General features: G+C 31.8%; 1 protein-coding gene across 1 annotated transcript in view; it reads right to left on the reverse strand.

Annotated features, from left to right (window-relative positions):
• The window catches only part of LOC129224690 (complexin-like), a 677,646-nt gene extending 654,663 nt beyond the window's left edge, over positions 1-22,983 (reverse strand). Inside the window, exon 1 of the mRNA XM_054859235.1 lies at positions 22,792-22,983. The gene's annotated coding sequence lies outside the window, so the exon portion shown is untranslated. The remainder of the gene's footprint in view (positions 1-22,791) is intronic.
• Between the last annotated feature and the right edge of the window lie 381 nt (positions 22,984-23,364).

The raw sequence follows: 23,364 nt of genomic DNA on the forward strand, positions 1-23,364 counted from the left end.
GAAATATATTGTATCAATAATGTTGTAATTAGCACTCAAAGTACTGAAGTAGAATTTACTTAAATTACACTAAGATGCCAAACTATACTTTAATCCTGCTCGTGCCATCAAAATTTTAAAGGGGAAAGGGTTAATTCTGCCGTGGGATGTTAAAGCGCAGTATCAGCTGAATTGTGGGACATTTGAAGAAACTTGTTTTGGAATTCCAAAACGGAAAAGTTTAAATATGACGTCCTTTTGTGTTTAACTTTCAGCGGATACCAAATAAGCAATTTTGTACACTAAAGCTAAGGCAGAGGTAATCACCCCTCTAAGGGCAAAGGCGTAACCCCCTAAATGTATAAAATTCCCAAAAAGCAAGAGCCCCCCACAAAAGAGAAAATACCCCACAACCGCCTCCCCTAAAAATTTCAATGGCGCAGTCTGCACCACGCTCCCCGCCCCCCCCCCCCAGGTGGGCACCCTTGGCCAAAATACAGAATATGGCGAAAAAACCAAAAAAAAAATGCTGATAATACGCTTTACTTTCCCACGACATAATTATACAAAATGCTTATCATGCCAAAAACACACCCACATACGCATAGCTAGAGTTGTAAATAATGTGTCTGGGAACTCACCTTGGGGATTAGGGGACTCGGCAGAAAAAATGGTGGTTTGAAGTAAATTAACATTCCATTTACATGGTTAAAAAAAAAAACAAAAAAAAACAAAAAAACAAATATTTCCAGTGACAGCGTTCCCCCGCGAACGTCCCCCTTCCCTTCCATACTACACTTTTATAAATACATGTAAATACATTTTTGTTAAAAATCAGGAGGGTCAACCTTAGCCCCTTGAACACTCCCGACTGTGGTAGGTCTGCTTGTTTCATTAATAATAAGATAAAAATTTAAGCTTAATCTTGATTTAAAGTTGTTCTTCTGGCAAACCTTTCCGCTTCATAAGCTTCATATTCGCTAATAACTCTGACGCACACAAGTAAAGCAGGGGAGTCTATTTAATTCAAGAGCAATAGTGCTACCCCCCCAAACAAATCTCTTGAGCACCCACAAAACAAAAGCCCCCCCCAGACGAGAGAAGAATATCCCTGAAAACAACCCCCTAAAAACCTTAATGACGAGTCTGTTCATGACTCTCTTTCCCCCTGGTAGTCACCTATGAGTAAAGAATCAAATTAAAACATCTTTCACGCGTTTTGGTGAAGACCAAAAATGGCGATGAAATGGGTTGTCAGATGCAGATTTTAAATTCGCGCCGTATCTACCATTTCTGAACAAAATTCCCTAAATTTGGCGACTTAGCTTAAAATTTCGACTAACATTAAGACCTCATATTTCGATAACGGGGTGGCGAGGGCACGTAATTTTTGTGCCACAAACATTTTTTACGATGTTCTTTCAAATGCTACCAATTTTGATTTTTTTCGAATTTCCTTGATCGTGAGTCGTCGTTTCCTGGTAAGTATCGAAACAAATAAAAGTGAATTGTCATCAGTTAATACGCAAAAGTTTAAATTTCAATTGGAATAGATTGAAAATGAAGTATTGAAAAGACTTGAAAAATATATACTAAAGCAATAATGCAATAATTGAATTATATATATATATATATATATATATATATATATATATATATATATATATATATATATATATATATATATATATATATATATATATATATATATATATATATATATATATATATATATATATATATATATATATATATATATACCGTGACCTTATGTATCCCCATAAGGTCACGGGGTGTTATGCCATATCATAGACAATAATACTTACATGAAATGCACTGCCAGCTCAGTCATTCCTTCCGAGGACTGCAGTTTCGTGATTATTAGCACTCACTAGCCTGGAATAGGAAGTGCCTGAGCAGGAGGTGGAAAACCTCTTAAGGAAGCCAAGAGTTAAAAACAAACTGGTAGCTAATACAGAATTAGCACTGACAGTATTTCTGCCTTAACCCTGGCTATAGGTTGTAACTTACTGAAAATAAAATTATACTTAGTCTGATATTCATTGACAACAGGGTCACAGGAGTGAAGTATCGGGGGTTCATGCAGGCTCGTTTCCAGAAAACTGCTCACATCTTCACGTGGCTTGGTACGACGTTTAGTGAGCGTTCGAATTGCATTAGATAGAATGACTTTACAAACAGTTTGAACCTGCATTCAAGCAACTTCGTATGATATTCCAACACAGACAAACCCCCTGATTCGTTGGAAGACCTGAAACTGGTCATCACAAGGCAAATTGATGCCCTTATTAATCCCGTGAAAAAACAAATTACACTAAATTTCATAAGCGGCCATATAACACTATGATCGGGGACGGTAGACACTTCGAGCATCTTCTCTACTCGTATACCTATCAAATGGCATTCATTTTTCACCAAAATAGGTTTCGTGTTTTTGCGGTTTGTCTTTTTTACACAACGATCGTTTGCTTTCTTTCATGCTTTTTGAACCCTCCTTTATAAAAAGTCTACGTGATCTCAAATGAAGCCCTTATGCTTCCAACGGTACTTTACGACGTCTTACCAGAGAAAATCCCAGTATAATTACAAATGAAACTTTAAGTATAAAAAAATACGGATAAGACTATAAAATTGATTTAAAATAATAAAAAATCGAACACTTCACTTGATAGTAATAAAAAACAAAAATTACTGAACTACATAATATATAAGAAACAATTATTGCATCATTATTATTAGACTAGAAAATCGCCCATCAAGGTATGACGGTTGAATATTGCGAACGATTCAGTTGCCTGTTTGGTAATATTTTGAAAGTTGAAATTTTAACCCTAACTCCAGTAGATATCGTTCATTGGTTGCGTTCGATGACCTCAACCGGTCGACCGATGACTAACCGCATGAGTTCTATGAGAGCTATCGATTAACTGGTTGCTACCGATGTCATTCTATGAGCCTCACCGGTTGATCTACCGGTAGACCGCAATTTAAGCTGGTTGATTTGTTGGTTGAACTTTGTGACATTTTTGACCAATTATAAGTATTTTTTACCTGCGTGATATTCGTCTGCATTATGTCTGTGCAAGTAACAGGTGATCATAATCAACCGTAAGCGTTCGATGAAGCAATGGTTGGTGAACAACTGGTTAGTAATCGCTGACATCATTAGCTGTCATGTGATCAACCCACCAGTCGTCGTCGAACGTAAGCATTTCCCGTAAATATTATCAAATTATCATGCCGTGGCAGGAGCTTCATTATTGATGACGCCAGGAGCGTTACTCGATCTTTGGCTATTATATATATGAGGATATAAGACTCAAACATTAAACACTTTGTTACGTATCAACAAGGTATATTATGCGTTAGATTTATGCAGTATGCAAAAAAAAATATTATTTCTGCGTAAAATTTGTTGCTATTTAAACAAGTGTGTATGAACAGTTCATATTTTTAGTCTACGTTTATTATTTTTCTTCTTGTTGTATATTCTTGATTTTTTTTACAACTTCAAATTTGATATCGGGGGACTATATGTTATGTAATTCCAACGCTAAGAAAATTCCGAAAAGTCACAGATTTTACCCGGGCAATGTTCCGGGATATTCCTGGTTTCTACCAGATCCCAGTAAGAAACAAGCATATTTTGAAAACCGTTTCCTGAGTTGCTACAAGTTTCAAGAATTCAAATTTCTCACTGCAATGATAAAAATTTTTAGCTACCAGTGTAAAAACATATTCAGCTCATTTATTAGGTGCTTCGCTTTAAACTCGGTTATGGCACTTTTAAATTGACTAAGCCCCAAACAAGGGTGAAATGTATTTTCTGGATGTTTATTTTTGCGGGAACTGCGGGCAGAGTTTTTGTTAGCAGTTCTGCTTTAGCTTTGCCCATACTTGCTTTAAAAGTTTTCCAGATAAACCAGATATCGAGCTATTACTATAAACGTATCAAAGTCAGAAGAATAAATGATTTTTGTGAAAAATTTTTTTTAATTTTTCAGGAAGATTGAACGTTAATTTGCAAAAGATTACTGTCTTTTATTGGGAAGCTTCCCCGTATTTTGCCAGAAACGACACGAACAGACATTAGGCGTACTAACTGTCAATTATTTTCCAGTAACGTTTCGGATTTTTTCACTGTGAATTAACAATTGGTTTCTCCAATATTTGCATGCTTGCTCCCGAACTGCTATTTAAACGGATTATGTTCTTTTATTGTACACTAGTGATACCCGCACGGCTTTGCCGGTAATAGAAAATTATAAGTTCTTTTGGTTCGCCTGTATATTTACAAATAATGTATGATGAATTTTCTCGCCAATTGGCTTGTACCCATGTTACGGTTCCACGTTATGATAATTTCGTAATTTACTCGTACATCTTATGATATTTTTGTTCTTAAAATTGGATTGGAAAATGAACCACATCGAATTTTCGAAAAATCGCTTCGAGGTGCACATCTTCATGGTACAAACTAACTTTGTGCCAAATTTCATGAAGATCGGCCGAACGGTCTAGGCGCTACGCGCGTCACAGAGATCCGGACAGAGGGACATTCAGCTTTATTATTAGTAAAGAAGATAAAGATTTTTTCATGGAATTGAGCAGTCCTGTTTTGTTGCAACCTTTCACAAGTTGCTAACTACATGGTAGTTTCATCGTCCGATTTTTACAAATCGTTTTTTCAAACTTCATTCCGTTTCTAAGAAATTCCCATCTGTTTCCGAAGCAATTGTTTTGCTACGAAATCTTTTGCAAAACCTCGAGATTTGAATTTCTTAACTACTTTAATACTTAAAACATATACTACATACATTATTTCAAGCTAATTAACATTTGAAACTATTTTTGTCAAACAACATTAACTTAAAATATTTCCTAAAGAACAAACAAAGTCCAAACAATTGTTACATTACGATACATTGGTCGAAAGGGTTGATTAATTTTCAAAGCTATTTGTGCATTTGACAGTTAAATTATTTTTGCTATAATTAAATTATCGATTAGGACATGTTACCCAATTAGGATTGTTAACCATTCGCTAAGTATCAAAGCACATATCACGTAGTCACAGACGCCGCGATAAAAATCATTCTCAGACGAACGTGAATAGTTTCCTTAAATTAGCAACGTTATTTATCCAAATTAAATTTAATTAAGAAAGCTTACCAGATAAAGACATCTGCCTTGAGAGACATATTGAAGTAGAAGTTATAACAGCGTGAATAAAAATGTAATTGATTAGTGGTCTTAGAGAAAACTACGATGTCATGTCTGTAAATGAGTTTAATGTAAATGATGTCTGCCCTCCAAATGAGTTTAAAACAAAAATCACAAGCAAATAAAAGTAATGGATGCTTCTACAAAGATATTAATTTTAATATTGTAAAACAAACCAGAAAAAGACACCTCTCATAAAAGACTATCTATTAAAGTAGGAGCAGTTTAAAAGTAAAATAATTGTTAAGCGTTCTTAGTGAAAATTACGTGTGTGGAAAAAACTCTAAATGTGTTTAAAACGAAAATATAATAAAGATAGTCGATACTTCTACAAAATTATTGATTTTAATATTACCATATCAGACAGCTGCCTAAAAATACTTTATACTCAAGTAGGAGTTATAAATGTAATTTAAATAAAAAATAAATTTATATGTAAATATGTAATTATCAGCTAGTCTTAGTGAAGGTTTTAAGGACCTGTCTGTAGTAATAAGCTCTAAATGTGTTTAAAACGAAACTTGCAAACAAATAAAGATAGCGAATATTTCTACGAGGGTATTAATTTTAATATTGTAGTAGAGTATCCATAAAGCGATTAACTGAGTACCCAACTAATTGAATTGAATAGGGATATAATGTGAACTGTAAAGCGTAAGGCATGCATTAATTTCTTTTAAAATGCCCTCTAAGCACATCATTTGTAATATGCACTATTGCTATTGCCAGTTCTAAACCAGGATAAAGTAAGACGGAAAAAAAAAATTGCCATTCCCGTTTTTAAAGTTGCCCAATTATCCTACTTTTTTGTTACCGAGATCTGTCTGGTGGATTAAAATAATAGGTGAACTACTTTCTGAAAGTTTTGGGAGTATAAAATAACTTTAGTTTTAATCTTATCTGCTGAAAAATGCGTTATTTTTACAAGTGAAAGCAAAACATTTAAAAATATCGATTGAAAATGGTATAATTCATACGCATTAAAATGACTTAAGGCACTCAACAACGGACTTTATTGAGAAATAATTACTATATAATACTGAAAAAACTGTAAGAGACACCAAAATAATTATACGATTATCCAAAAATGCCCTAATTAGTTGGATCTTGATTTTTGGGGATCTAACCACATTCTGGGGAACCGGTCTAATTTAGTTGACGATCGTACTGCAATTCTGTACATTTCTTCTGTGTGGACCCCCATTTTAAAAATTGCTTTAGTTTTTCTACTATTTTTATGCAAACATCTGCACAATTCTTACTTTCATTTTTTCATTTTTTTGCTTTCTTATTTCGTTTTGTGATCAACTAATTCAAATTTGTTTTTCTTCACTCTGTTTTTTTTCCTGCATTTCTCCATTTGCTACATTGCATCCATACATAATTTTTCCCGTCGGTAAATTTATCGCTAATTTATTCAGAGTGGTTTCATTTTTGGACAATTTGCATTTTTTATGGGTTATCTTAGGAATTTATTACTCAACGGTTTTTTACTGATGGAATTATGTAATGAATTTCGGCTCTAGGTGTCATTTTGTCTTTTTTGTTTTGTTAACTTTTTTTTTTTTGGTATTTATACTGTCTCCTGTTCTACCATGTTGCTTTTCTCGAATGACTTTCATCCAGAAGCTCCCACTTTTTGCATTCAAAGAGATGTTCTTTGTAACACCGAAACACGTGTCTGCCGTAATTTGCAGTGTTTGTGATTCAAAATGGTTGGATTCCAAAATATTTGTTTTAATTAATTTAATAAGGTTACAATAATTGCTTGTATGTTCCTATTGTTCTTCAGAATGTTTTTCAAATGTATCTAAGTAACAGTTCACGAACAGAAGCTATTTCAAAACCGAGAATACACTGTACAAAATCTGGGAGTGATTTTTAATAAAGAAAGGTAACAGTTTTTTTGCTGTTACAGATAATGCACAACTTTAACGTTTTGTTTCAGCTTAAGGAAGTATGCGACAGAATATTGTAAAATTACTTTAACAACTGTTTTAGGTGCAATATTTTTTGTTCTTACAATGAAACTGCCACTGAAAACAAATATTCAAATACCCAACTAAAAGTACGCTCTAAATAAATTAAATTTAATGATTCATAATAATAATACGTAAATTTCGAATTTTATTTTTTTCAATCTCCGTAAAATAGATCGAAGGGATTCCGAACATTTTTTTTTTTTTTTTTTTTGAAATGGTTTCCAGAAAATAAGTATGGACAATATTTGATTAATAACCGTGAAAAATATTTTCATTTGAAGGCTATTTTCTGTACTTGTGAAGTTTATAATTTACTGCTCCCAAAGTTGAAGTAGTTTGTTCACATAAAATAGAAGGTTTCTAGTGAAAAACTAATATTTTCGTAACACAATTACTTTAGCATTTTGATTTGTGTTACTACATGAGTTGAGGATGTAAGCGTATGCTGAAATCCGTTTTTATTCTCCGTAAAATAGATCCAAGGAATCACGAGCTCATACTATGTTCGAAGTAATTTTTGGAAGATTATATACATGTAACAATTGATTATAAATACCATAGAAAATAATTTAATTTTAAGATTGTTTTCCATAGTTATACATCTTACGCGGCAAAGTTCTCTTTCTCCCAATGTTAGAAAGCAGGTTGTATTTACATAAAATACCCCCCCCCCCAAGGTATGTACTTAAAAACATTGCCATAACTTATATATAGATAAAATACGTTACGACTCGTGTCACAGCATGAGTTAAAGATGGAAGTGCATACTGAAGTAAATTTAGTTTTTTAGACCTGGGGAAAAAACTTTGCTGCTAGTAATTAAACCGAAATAGAATTTTAAAAGTAAGTAATGGGAAAGAGGTATTTACTACAATAAGTATAAGGTGAGTACATTATTACATAAGCTTTAAATTCCGGTGATTTTATTGCAAAAATAGATTGCTTATAGGGTTGGTTTGGAGAAGTAGGTCACCCCCCTAAAACTGAAATATGCTTATGGTTTTTATACTTTCATACACTGATCATGTCATATTACATCACAGTGATTGGTTTTGCATATATTTGGGATTCGTAGAATTTTTTTCTAGGTTACAGAACTCAGTCAATAAAAATTCAGAAAAATATTTTTTTGCCAGTTCAAGCAACATTTTTCGAAGAAGTGTTGCAAGGTTAGTTTTTATTATTTTTTATGATCATTAAACTTTCATGTATAGTTTAACCTAAAGTGCATACTGCAACAAGAACTTTTGTACACAATATTGGTAATAACTGTTTAAGAGGAGACGTTCCACTTACCCCGTAAATTTTTGATATAAGGGGTAAGTGAGACCCTTCTCTATGAGGCAAGTGGATCCCCACGTAATAGTCAGAGTTTTAAAATCAAAAGTAGTTTTGATGAAATATTTGTATTAGTGAAGTACAAGACAATTGTCATGACTTAGTAGGAATTAATAGTTCAGATGGAAAAACTGCTAAAGCTGGCGATTACGTATTTGTGAAACTTTCATGAAAGAATACCATAAAGCATTCTATAGGTCCTATGTTGAAAGTTGATAATAATAATTTAATAAATATTGCTGAATTTTCAAGAACGAATAGAAATATGACACTTTTTATTCGCCTGGTGCAGATACGTTGGAATTATTGCAGAGGATGAAATGGTAATGGTTCTTTCTTAGATAACCTTACATAAACGCAGCCATTTAGTGTTTCCAGTTTTTCTTTTTCAACTTATAGTTTTGTCTATTATGCAAAATTTATCCTAAACAACTGTATTACGTTTATTCAACACACTTTTATATGCAAAAGTTAAATATATACCTACAAGCCTTCAAAGATGTAAAAGTTTTTTTTTTTTTTAATTGTCCTTCGTGCAGATTTAAAAAACAATAAATATTTCATACACGGATGCATTTAAAAAAAACAAAAATTTATACTAAAAATGTACATGCTCTATCAAGAAAAACCATCTTACCCCTTTTTACTTTCTTCTATATCTAATACATAGAAGAAAGTGTTGGATTCGTGCAAATTTTCGAATTTCGAATTTTGACGGATTTGAACGTTTTGAGGTGTGCTGAGTCCATTTCGACTATTTTTGGAAAATGTCTGTGTGTGTGTGTGTGTGTGTGTGTGTGTGTGTGTGTGTGTGTGTGTGTGTGTGTGTGTGTGTGTGTCCGTGTGTATGTCACTTCTGTGTGTGACCAGTTTTTTGTAGCCGCTCTACAGCAAAAACTACCGCATGAAATCGAACGAAATTTGGTACACATATGTGCCCCTATGTGAACTTGTGCCCATTGGATTTTGGTGCGAATTCCTCCAAGGGGGTGGAGCAATAGGACGTTTTTTGAGTTAAGCGTGCTTCCTATTCCTCAGGAAGTAACTGGCGGAATCAAACAAAATTTGGTCCATATGTTGCTAATAGCAGGAACAGGTGCTGATTCAATTTTGGTGTTAATAAGTCAAACGGGGGTTGAGCTATATCACGTTTTTTGTCGTCAATTGTAACTGCTGTATCTCAAGAAATAATGAACGGAATGAAAGAAAAATTTATCGACAAGTAGCCCCTAGAGAGTATAAGTGCTGATTCTATTTTGGTGTCAATAGCTGAAAAAGGGGTGGCGTAATCTATTGTTCTTTTTTTTTATTGTGAGTGCCGTATCTCAAGAAGTAATGCTACGTTCTATATGAAATTAGGAATAAATGTGAATCCATATGTAAACAAGCGTTGGTTCAATTTTGGCGCCAATCGCTCCATGGGGGGGGCCATTTTTTTTTTTGTGACTAAAAATAGCATTAAAATTGCAACAATGAGAAAGATAAACCGTAATATACTGTCGTCTGCGTTTATCTCGTGATTTTAATAGTATGGAAGTGATCGGAAATATTATCTCAATGATTCAATGATTTAAAATTGTTAACTGTTGCCATCTTGTGTTTATTAACACATAAATGTTTGTAATTATTTCATGCAAGGCTTTTAAAATAATTTTAAATTTTCATTATTTGCTTTGCTTTTGAGATAAATCAGGGATTTGCAACTCCAGCGCTCGAATAAGCTACCTTGTGGTGATTTAAAAACTGCCGAAGAAATTATAACATTGCCACGTTGCGTTCCACGTGTGTCTGTTGACGTAAACACAAGCAGTTTGTTCTGAGTATTTATTAACGCAATCGATGTGTCTTAGTTTGCTTTCAGCTACAGAAATTAATTCGTCCCTTAGTAGTATTCTCGAGCTTCTCAAAATAATGTTAGTTTTCCCTATTTCCTTCTAAAATATAAAATGATTGAGAAATGGCTTGATTAACAAACTTGGATAACGTTATACAAAGTAAAAAATTTTATTGTTTTGTATGAATTTGTAAGAATGAGTTTTTTTTAATCTTAAATTAATTTAACTAACCATATTTTACAGCAGCATTTAGTTGGAATGGACAGTATGCAAATATTTTCTTGAATATATTATCGTAAAACAAAATGAAAAATGTTTAACCGAGAAAGAATATACTTTATTCCTCTTATTCTCAGCTGAAAGGTTTTGCCAAATTTGTTTAGGGTTATAGTTTTTGTATTGTGCGAGCAAAGTAGCCTTGGCGAGATTTCGCGTTTTTAGTTAAACCATTTTTAATTTTTATCATGAGTGGAATAAAATGGTAGTAAGATTACAGAATTCGATAAGTAAAAGAAATAATGGTCAATCAACTGAAAAGAAAACTACCACCATATATCCGTAGGAATTTTGTAGATGATTTGCATAACATGACATAATTAAATCGTAACTCAGAAATTAGAAACATCGAAACAGAAAATTTTTAAATTAACCGATTCAGGAATTCGAGAGAAATAACTTAACTACAAATGCAAAACAATAAGCGCTAGTCAAGCAAAGCAAAGAAGTATCATCTTCTTTTGGTAATAATTTGTAATGTCATATTAAATTTTCTAGCATTAATTGTTATTCTTGTCAGGCCACAATTATTATTTAGTTTTATCAAGAACTGATAAATATCGAATTCAACATCGTGGAAATGGCTGCTTAGAACTACAAACTACGTAGTTTGCATTAATGTTTGACATTTAGTAATGCTTCTTGAATTCTCATTTCTTTCTACGTGGGTCAGAATATCAACAAGACTTTGAAAATTAATTTAAAAAGAACAAAGCGAAAAAATCATGCATACGAACAAAATTTACTAGGCTTATTAGCATTTTCTTCGTTACCACGTGCGTTTGTTTTAGTTTTTTCGTCCGCCATTAGACAGTGACTGCAATGCCCCCTATAGTTCGTTGGAGTTGCGAATTGCGATAGTCGTCAAGTTTTGGCATATGTAATTTTGTGTTTGTTGGGAATATTGCTTCCTCGTTAAGCATGGGGAGGGATCAGAATTATAAGAAAGATATAGAAGAAAGTTTCGTGATGGCCACAACATACTAGTAATTGTATGGAAATGATCGGAAATATTCATAGACTAATAATAAGAATAGACCGAGCTTTCCCAGATTTGCTGATGAAAAAATTGGTTCATGGATACATCATGTGACTGGTGGAAGGCTTGGCGAAAACTTGGGCAGCATGGTTGCTAGATGGCAACATTATCTATAGTTTGGCACTCGACATGTGTTTTAAGACGTAATGTGTTTTCATTATAAATTTTTTTCAGATGCAGAGATTGAACTGTTTTTCTTTTAGTTATGCATTACTTTGACATTAGTAATTAGTTTTTGATCACAGTTTTCAGTAACTTTTATTTCATTTGGAACTGCTACGTCAGCGTTGGCGTAAACGTAATGGCGTAAACGTTTTGCGTTAACGCAAAATTGTACTAATCGGTATCTTAAATTGAAATTGTATGTAAAAAATCTTAGCGTTTGCCGATTCTTTTTGGGCATTTGCATCCTTAATTACTTAGAGAGTTATTGAAATTGACTAAAGAAAATGCACAATACTATCTAAACGAAAAACTCACTATATTAACAAAATATTTACAACTTAGAATAACAAATTTACAAATCGGACTCCATAAAAGATCATCCTTCCGTGTTCCATCAATTCTATTTATTTTAATTTCTCGCCGGCTTGATCGTCTGCTACGATCAATGCCCGCTGTTGCTAGGATATCCACCAGTCACATGGTTTGGTTTATGAGCAGCAAAAGGGTTGCCATACCTCGGTCTATGTTGTTGTTGCATGCCCCCATGGTCAGCAGAGCTAGACCAGGTCCATGAGTTTGTTTACCCTCAAAAAATCCAGCACCGTCAGTGGGTCTCCCGTCAGATCCCTCCTGAAGAGCCCCAGGCACGACAGTATATGGTCAGGCGAGGCCTGCTCAACGGAACACTTGGAACAAGTCTGAAAGGTCTTCGACCCCTCCGAAAATTTTAAAGTTTTAAGATTTCCACTACGAAAACGAGGTCGTGAACATCTGTACCAATGGTGTTCTGGCTGGACAATTCAAGTGATATTATTATATTATCTATTCTTATTATTAGTCAATGGAAATATTATCTTAATGATTTAAAATTTTTAACTGTTGTCATCTTATGTTTGTGAACAAATAAAATACGTGTAGTTAATTCAAGCAAGGATTTTAAAATAACTTTCAATTTTCGCTCTTTGCTTTGCTTTTGCAATAATTCAGACATTGGGATGGTCGTCAAGTTTTTGCATGTGTAATTTTGTTTTTGTTTGGAATATTGCTTCCTCGTCAAGCATGGGGAGGGATCAGAAAAAAAGAAAAATATAGAAGAGAGTTTCGTGATGGCCACAACATACTAGTTTAGTTATGCTTGATTTAAATTTTAATAAAAGAGGTGAAAGTGTGGGGCTATATTGGACACTCGTCTTATTTATTTATTTTTTTTAGTTAAGAATATTTAAAGCATTCTTTTAGCAATAATGATGTACTTTTATTACTTAACTAGTGGTACCCGCACGGTTTTGCTCGTAGTTGAAAAATTAAAAGATCAGTCGATTCGTCTGTATATTTACAAATAATGGATGACGAATTTATCGCCAATTGGCTATGTTCTTTCGCTCTCCCATACGACGTCATGGTAATTTTGTAATTTACTCGCTTATCTTATGATAATTTTGCTCCAGAAAAATGTTCTTAAAAATTTAAATAAAAAAAGAACAAAATAGAATTCTTGAAAAATCGCATCGAGGTACACACCCCCCTGCTACAAACTAACTTTGTCCCAAATTTCATGAAAATCGGCCGAACGGTCTAGGCGATATGCGCGTCACAGAGATCCAGACATCCTACAGACATCCAGACAGAGACTTTCAGCTTTATTATTAGTAAAGATAATGTTCGAGATAAAATAACACAATAAGTTTTTTTCTTTTTTGTTTGTTTTGTTTTGTTGCAAAACTTTTGTATAAGGATTTAAAACGAAATTTTCGCAAAGGGGGTCCCACTTACCCCAACCAACCATAGTTTAATTTACTTAACAAAACTTTTTAGAATAAATCACACAGAAAGTAGAGCGACATTTTTTTTCAAACAAATGTATCCCAAAGCTGACTAATACAACAAGTATTAACGTTCGTTTGGATAAAGTTCGTTAGAAAAATGAAAGAACAAGAAACTTGACTGAACTTCAATTCAACTAAATCTAAATGCTTTGTAGAAGTCGGAAATATATTTCTTGGTACATGAGTATCATATTTTTATTGCAAAATTGAAGACTTCCACCAGTGCCAAGCGAATTTTCTTCAGATAACATAATAAAGCACTAATTGCAATTGTGATTGAGATTTCGAAAAGAAAAATTGTAATTAAAATCTCGAATTTTAATCAGTCCCAATCCAAATAAGTAGGAAAGTTAAAATCATTTAATGAATGTTCAACTGATGCAATAAATGAATTAATAAAATAAAATTAAGCAAAAGGGAAAATAAAACACGCTTTAAGTTCATAGAAGGAAAGCTATACATAAACGCCCCTTTATGCTTTTTATCGTCATAGGTTACTCTCTCAGTAAGAAAAACCGATTTACACTGTAAAAAGCGGTAGTAGTGCACAATAAAGAAGTGCATTATTCGATTCGGAATTAAAATGACTTAATAGACATCATGATTGCAGACATACCTAAATATATTTCATTACTTTAATGAGCTACTCAAATACAGAAAAAAAGTTAAACAGTCAGACTATATACAGATTTAAGGAGTAGAAGATACAGAAAAGTAAAAGGAGTTACGTCCTTAAATTTAAAGGATAGCATAACATAAACTGTTCTGTATGCGTTTTATCTTCATTGCACTGTTTTAATCAGGAGGTTTGATTTACATGTTAGAAGTTGTAATTAATAAGTAAGATTGTGTAGTAAAATTTAAAAAAAAAAACTCATTAGGACTAATATATCTGGATGACTTAAATTTTGAAAAACTGCTATCCTAATTAACAAAAAAAAATGCCTACATGATATTGCAAATAATTAGAGAGAAATAATGTAAAGGTTAGAAAACATGCATTAAAGATTTTAATGATTTTTTTCTTTTACATTTTGTAATCAAACAGTCGCATATACAGGGTAAGAAAGATATATTTTTACCGAAGCAAAGCATCTGAATATGTTCCGGAAAACGGTAGGAATCTTTATAGATTCTATTTTCCTATATGTTCTGTTATCAATGCACAAAAACATAATTTATTGGTATAAATGCCAATGTTGTTTATTTTAATTGATTTCCTATTTTTATAATTTATTCTAATACCCCAAACGCATGCTTCAGAAAAATTTCAAACCCCTTTTAAACATTTTGTTTCAGTAACGAATTGATATTTGTCTTTTGTTTATTTAATTTCACCCTTTAACTTTGTCAAAGTAATTGAGGTAGTATGCAACATGTCTTTAAAACACTTTTCAATAAAAACCTACCCATGATTTGAGCTTTGAAACTAATTGTAACCAAAATATTTAGAAGTCCAATGATATATGTTTATTTTCGTTGCCTGAATAGCTTATGCTATTGGGTGTCGATAAGTTATAAAATCTGTATCAAACGTATACTATAACAGTGAAAAGCTGCTAGAAATAAAATTAACATATGATGAAGCCTGCAATTTTTAAGAAGAAATCTGCATAAATCGGTCAAAATGAAACAATTAAAATAGTTTTTGATATTAAATTTTGATCGTGTAAAATTCGAAAAATGTTGGAAATATTCTTCCTGGTATAATAAGTGAAAAATACCAAAAAAAAAAAAAAAAAACTGAAATATAACTAGCAACAAACGATTGTGAAGTTTAAATACTCTGCAAGAAAATCATCATTATATATTATATCATTGGCCACTTATTGTCACAAAAGAAAGAGATTAGTATGAAAATTACTTTCCCATACTACATAGACCGTTTTATATAGACAGTATAGTCTCTGTCAAAATTCAAACAATTAGAACAATGAAAGAAAGTACAACGATATTAAATCGCCTAAATTTACCGAGAACTGCATACACTCTGTTTGAGGTTGTAAGGAACTTTTTTTTCAATGAAAAAGAGGTGCTTAAATCTTTTGAATTTAAAAGATGGTTCCTTGTAACTCTGAGACACATGTATGCAGTTATTGCAAAATTTGTGCCATTAAATGTAGTAATATTTTCTTTTACTTTTGTGCACAACGATATTTATTTATTTCTCACCTTGAATAATGTGTTTTTTTTAAATTATATTATGGAAATTAACCTCCATAATCTGAAAGTAACTTAATAAAATAAGATCCTAAAGTAACTTATACTATTTCTGTATCTTGAAATACTTAGTCAACAAAATATTAAAACTTAAGACACTTATAAGGGTACGAAAAAGACAGACATTCAAATAAAATGTATTAATAGTTTACTGAGAATGAAAATTAATCCTTTACTATAACACCTACATATACATATCAATATAACCACAAATTGACTTTAAAAACGTATCAATATGTATTCAAAAACTCAATTTTTATGCATCAAAAATATGCCAGAAAAACCGAAAATTGTGTAACACAAGCTGTACCTTAACTAAACTTTAACTCTAAAAATTTAATGACAACAGCACTGAAATACTTTTATAATACAGCTATTAGTCACTTCCATTTCGCTATCAAAGCAGAACATATTGAATAGCTTTAGTTATTTGCTTTAAAATAACATGAATGCGTAAAATTTTAGAGAGCTGCATGCATTTCCCTTTTAATAACTCAGACTCCAATTACCGTTTTCTGTTCCAGTAAAATGTTTTGAACGTGTAACGGAATGCTCATTTTCACGTAATATTTTTACTTGAAAAATGATGCCCTTCAAGAGTTGTACACCTGTTTACTGTAGTTGGTTCATGTTTTTCATTTTGATTGCACTTAAACTGGTTTTATTTTGTAAATATCACTAAAATTTATTCCATGCAGTTATTTTCCACATCTTTTTATGTGAAGAAAGATATGTATAAATAAATACATTTGGTGATAAATACGATGTTAGGGCGATTCTGAAATAGTGTATCAATTTTTTTCTCGTAATGAAGTTTTGAATCTTATTCTTTTTAAATATTCTCTCTACCGCAACAAAACATTAAAATAATGAAAATATAATAATAAATTTACTTTGCATTAGAGAACCGTCATAAGACTTCCTTAAAGAGATGGAGAAATTTTAAAGGATTCTTACTATTCTAAGCAAGGTTTAATTTAATTCGGTTTTAGAGATCATGTGATATCGCTTTCAGCTCAAACAACATTTTCGCGCAGACGATAATTATCAGATATTTAATTCTCAACAGTTGGGATTTAAAAAGTGTTTACCTTTAAGAAGAGCTTAGCCCTTTCACATTGCTACAAATTTCAAATTTAGTCTTTTTTAATTTTTACTTTTATTTTATTTATTTATTTATTTATTTATTTGTTTTTGAATATAATTTTAAACTTTGCTTATTTCTTATTTTATCAGAGTTTATTAATTGTTTAAGTTACCCATTGTTCAAAACCATAACAATAAAACTAATCAGCGTTATTTAAAAAAACATATTTACTTTGATGAAAAAATAATTTAGTTGAAAAAAATATAACTACATTACTAAAATAAATACTCATTTTTTCCCTGTATACAGTGGCTCCCAAAAGTGTTCGTACACTTTGAAATTTTTTAGTAAAGTAAAATCAAAATAACGCGAAACTGAATTCGAATATGAAGTTCAATATTTCGTCATATCATTCCTATGTCATTCTAAGTACAACCCTGTAGTTTTTTCAAAATATTGACGGATCTTCTTTTTGAAATTTATCAAAAAAATGAAGAGACAAAGAAATAATACGCCACAAAAGTCATCGTACACTCAAATATTTTCGAATAAATTCATAATTAAAATTATCATACGGCGTTTTTTTTTTATTATTTTTGCATTGTGTTGACCCTTAAAGGTCATTTGACTTTGATTTTTTGTTTATTTATTCCTTAATATTGTGCTTATTACTTTAAAATGGCTGGTGTTCGTAAAAAACCACAAACACCATTCGAAAGTTGAATTTTTTCCTCACAGTAGCGGTAAATTGTTTTGAAATGTCTTTAAACTAGACAATTCATTCCATTCTATGGTAAAGTGCTTGATAAAATGCTTTAAAGAAAAGAATCGGACCGAAAACAAGGTAAGAAAAGGTCAACCAGCAAAGTTGACAAAGCGTGGTCGGAGATTTACAGTTAAAAAATTTATGAAAAATACACATTTGAGTGCTGTAAAAGTTTCTGCAGAGTTGAATGAAAATTTTTACATTTAATTTTCACCTAAAATTCTTCGCCAAGTTCTCTGATTAGTTGGATTACATGGGACCTCTTCTCGCAGAAATTTTCTTGGCCGTGCGAAAAGCAGAAAGCTTAAGCTTTTCGTTGCAAAATCAATGATAAAAGCGCACAAAACGTTTTGGAATTACGTCTTACTTACAGATAAAAATAAATTCAGCATTTTTGTTTAAATTGTTGTATAATTGTAAATAGAAGAAAAAAATTAGGAACTGAACCTTAAGAACTTAGTTGGACCAGCTAATCAGGACGGTGAAGGCGTTCTTGTGTGAGGGTGCATATCAGCATCAGGATTTTGTTGTTTGGAAATTTTAGATGAAATAATGAATCATGCTGTTCGTTTAAATATTGTAAAGTCCAATTTTAAACTCTTAGACAAAAATTTGGTTATCGGAAACAACTTTGTTTTTCATCAACATAACGATAAGAATCACAAGGTTTTCAACATTTAAGTCTAGTGCCTCAAAAATTGTCCTAAAATTTATAAAGTACCCTTTCAATCTCCAGATTTGAACTTAATGTAACATATTCAGAGATATATGGAGGCTAGATTACGAAAATACGGCATTGAAACGAAAATAGAGCTAGAAACAAAAAGACTGTCGAAGTGTGGTTGAACACTTGCTCAGAAATCAAGCAAAAAGAAAAAGAAAAAAGAATAAAATCTATTCCCAGACGTTTAAAAGGTATTGTTGATACCGTATGATATTCTTCTAAATAATAACTTAATAAAAAGTTAGATGATTCAATAATATATAGGCATTTTTTAAAGTGTACGAAGACTTTTGTGAGATAAACTTTCTGGCACTTTTTGGTTTTTGATTTTTAAAAAATTAAGTTTTAATATTTTTAAAATAAATTTCATATAGTTTTGTTGAAAATCGATCATAGATCTTATAATTAAATACCTGCTCCGAAATATTATTTCTAACCAATGGATAAGGTCATATTTCATTGAACGTCGTAGGTGTACGAACACTTTTGGGAGCCACTGTATGTAAGAATACCATTTTTGATAAACGCTTTTTTTTTGTATAAATTTTAGCTCATGAGCATGTTTTTGCTTTAAAGTTTTTCTGCTATACTTGCTGCAATTAATTACATTTTTGTGTTTAATAATTCCCTTTACTCGAACCTGTCGGTGCGAATCCTTGCTCGGATAATCTCTCTCTGTATAGTATTTACCGTCACACGCTACTTTCGTAATCAGAAAGCCAGTTTTACAGTGTGATAAAATGTATAAGATGCGAAAATATGAGATAGTCTTGTGAAATTTGTCTGAAATAGGTAGAACTAAAGGGCCTAGATAACTTCAATTTTAAAGCTACCGTTTTTTTAAATACAAAAAAAAAAAAAAAAAAATACCGATAAAACTTTGTAAATAATTTGTAACAGATGAATGAAAAGTGAACGTTGCATTGAAGGATTTGGACGACTTATAACTTAATTCCGTTTTTTTTAAATTTTTTTTTAAAGATAATATCTGCTTTATATAAATTTGACTGATTCCAAGATATAATCTATTTTGATTTATGAACATTGGGGGAGGGTGAGCCAACGCGGGTAGGTTTTCGAAGAACGCTCGAAAATTGTAGTTTTTGGATCTTTATCGCAACAATTTCGGTTTTATTTCCTAGCAGGGTTCTTGAATTTCAAAGTAAAAAGTGATTTCTGTATTGTTTCAAACCCAATAATTATTTATCATCAAACTTTACAAACATCTGACAAACCCGCTTTGCCCTACCAGGGAGCCCAAAGCGGGTAAGTTTAACTAATTGTTATTTGGTACATTTGCCAATCAAATATGAAGTTATAATTGATTAAAACAATAGATTTGCTACCTAGGATAGTTTCACTGATTCAATTTAAACTCATCACATTTGTTTATAAAACATAAAGAAATAACTGATTAAATCAATAGATTAATTAATTGCCATGCTTAAAAATAACTTTTTAAAATTAACTTATCGTACTGAAATAGAAAATCAATGTCAGCACACGAGTCAAGAAATTTTAAATAAATATATGATTAAATCCTATACCCGCTTTCCCCAAAGGCACGTTTTTTATTTCAATAATTATGGTCTTTAATTTTAAAAAGAAACAAACTGAATGACTATCGTAGTTTGTAGGTGAATGATGTCAGAATAACGTAATATTATTGACAATCAAAAAAATAAGCTCGTCTTCAACTAATCAGAAGTTACAAAACTTCATTTTCTTTTAGAAATATAGCTCTTTTTTTAATTTTAAGCCTGGTTGCGCCTTGCCGCTTCACTGGTGCTTCGCTGGGACTTATTAAAAGTCGCGGTTGTTCACGTAAACGCGACACACGTATGCATCGCCGCTTACACACCAATGGGGGGGAGGCAAACGAAGGTATACCCACTTTGAGCCACCCTCCTCTACGTATGAAACAAAATCTAACCCGAAAAGCATGAAATGCAGAAGAACTTAGATAGGAAACGCTTTCCATTGAGAGTTTGGCTAATGTAATTCAATATTATTCATTCGTAAGAGTGATGCTTTTAATTATCAATTTTAAAAAATGTTGTGATTACATTTATGTTAATGTTTATTTGTATGTGTGTGAGCGCGCTTCATTAAAACTTGTCTCGTAACAAAAATACCTACTTATTTTTAATTTCAATTTTTTACTCTATACTACTTGACTATTGTACGCCCCTCGGAAATAAACTTATTTTCATAATTTCTTTTAGGAAAAAATCTTTAAGAAATCAACTTTAACGAGACACAAATATCCACAATTAGTTGAATTTTGTACCAGTTTTGAGTTTGACTTTTTAAATCAATTATATATTCTGTGAAACACATGAACTATTATGGTATTAAAACACCATAAGCTCCTCTAAATTTAACACTAATTCTGATGTTCCAATAAAATATAAACTATCACAAGCTAACATGAATGCTGTAACATTATTAAGGGCTTCTTATAACGATTATTTGAACAAAAAAGTGTGTGCCTTACTTGATGGAAAACATTTGAACAAAATTCAAAAATAGTCTACTAAACAATGCTTGAATTCAGCTCTTAATATTTATACTTTAAAATCGTATTTGAATTTTACGATGTTGTGCTATTTGCACCATTGAGGCAAAGCACACTTGTTAGTAATTTCTAGCTAGGTATAGGTTTTTCTCAAGTTCTTCGTTCAAAGTTCAAGCAATTGAAATAAAGAAAAATAAGATATGCAAAAATAATTATAGCTTTATATGTTGCTAAGCTACAGAAATATAAAGTGAACATGCAATAATTGCAAATCTACATTGCAAAGGTTTCTGAAGATTAGTTAAATAGCGAATGCTAAGGAAGTATTATCTTCATATGTGTTTTAGCACACAGAATCGTGATGAATTAATTAAAAAAAAACCTAAGAGAAAAATTAATACCCCTCTAAGAATATCGTTACATTCACAACAATACACTGAACTTTTGAGGGGTAAAACAATTAGCAACAGTAATGATAATGTATTAGCGATACATAGAGAAGAGATAGTGTATTTGGAAAAAAATATATTATTGAAAAATCCTTTTAATAATATAAACAGTCTTTGTCGTTCCGAGAAAGAACTGTAGAACTTATTTTGTAAGAAAAATATATTTCAGAAGCATGTATCACGGAGTTAATTGTAATCGATGATTTTTTCGCAAATATAAATGGCAAAAAAAAAGAAAAAAAAACTATATCAAACTCGTTTTACATTTAAGCTAAAATAATACAGTTTCACGAATTTCTAAAGCTCGTGGTCTATTTATGTAGTAAAAGTGAGAAATGACTTGATGAATTCGCGAAAGTATTATTTGTATTGATTTTTTTATTTGTAAGATGAAAAGTTTTCCAATTTCAAAAGGATCAGATAAATGTAATTGGAAATATTCCGCATATTTGTAAAGCTATTAAGAACTACCCACTCTTTATTTGATATATAAGTGAATAGCACAACTTCAAATAATAACAAGCATTGTCCCTGAAAAAATAATTTCTAAACTTCAGTTTACTAAGTACAAAGATTAAAATATACAGCATTTAGAGAGTAATTGTTTAAAATAAGAAGGGCATTTAATGGAAAAAAGCTTATAAAAATTGAAAAGTACTATGCGTTTAATGAAGTATTTTGAATAAAAAAAGTTTTAATATAGTTTAACAACAGACACATAAAAAGAAGGAAAAAATGTCTCGATGAAAAGTTACGTCAGTCGAAAAAACAAAAAGTATCTCAAAAAGTTTTCGCGAAATGTAAAAAAATCGGAATATTTGATAGTTTATGAAAATGATGTGATCAAAAATATTCTACATAGTTATAGATATAATATAGTTAAGATAGTGGATGCAGTGTTTGGCTCAAAACTGTAACACTAATTTCGAAAATGCTTCATGAAAAAAATCATGCAAAATTTATTTGTTTCGGATAGCTAGATGCTTGCAGTACGATTTCCCACCATAAGTTTGACTGGTACTGTCAAAAGTTTAACTTCCAGGCAATTAAGAACTATTAAGCTACATTGTATCAAGACCGTCCGATGAAACTTGGTTGACAATCTATAAACACGCCGCTAGAAGTCGTTTTGAACACAGCTGAGCTCTCACATCCCAGCATGCATTGCCGTGCGTACTCTTACACCCCCGTGACACACGGGAGACACGATATCAAAACCGCAACCGGCTCTTTTGGCATTTAGTCTTATACGATCCCGAACAAAAGCATAAGGACTAGGACACACCCCCAATACATGCGGGCGCATGGCAACTTGATTTATGAATATAACAACATTCTCTTACCTTTTGCAGGCGATATTCAATGTGTGGACGGTCCTCTTGTAATCGCAACGATGTCCGCTTTGTGTAACTGCTTTTGCAAAGCAGGCGCGCAAATACAAAAACAAGTGTTTAAATTTTTTTTCTTGATTTTTTTTAAAACAAACTTGCTCACTTTTGTATGGCAGTGGGGGAGGGGCCGCAGTGTATTTAAACGTTAAGAGATCGTCGCCCTACCAGTACATTGAGCTTCCTTTTGCTTGAGTCAGAATTTCGCGCATCGATTTTTGCCGACATCTACGGACTTACGTACAGAACTGCGCCATCTGTTGACGAGAGCAGCAGTTGTAAAGTTCGATTGGAAAAGGGAGCAACTACTCAGGGAAGAAATTTTGTTAAGAATGTTCAGATTTAATGCTTCTACAAAAAAAAAATATATTTTTTCTCTGTTCATAATTATTCCAATAGTGAAGAAAAAGTATTGAATTGATATTTTTTTTCTTTCACGTTGAACTGTTTCAAATCGTATGTCTCGCGATACGTAGTAACTTTAACTATGCAATTTCGTAGATTTCGATATATTTTAATAGTTTGAGT

Source organism: Uloborus diversus, chromosome 6 (genome assembly GCF_026930045.1).
Source record: "Uloborus diversus isolate 005 chromosome 6, Udiv.v.3.1, whole genome shotgun sequence".
Taxonomy (NCBI): Eukaryota; Metazoa; Arthropoda; class Arachnida; order Araneae; family Uloboridae; genus Uloborus; species Uloborus diversus.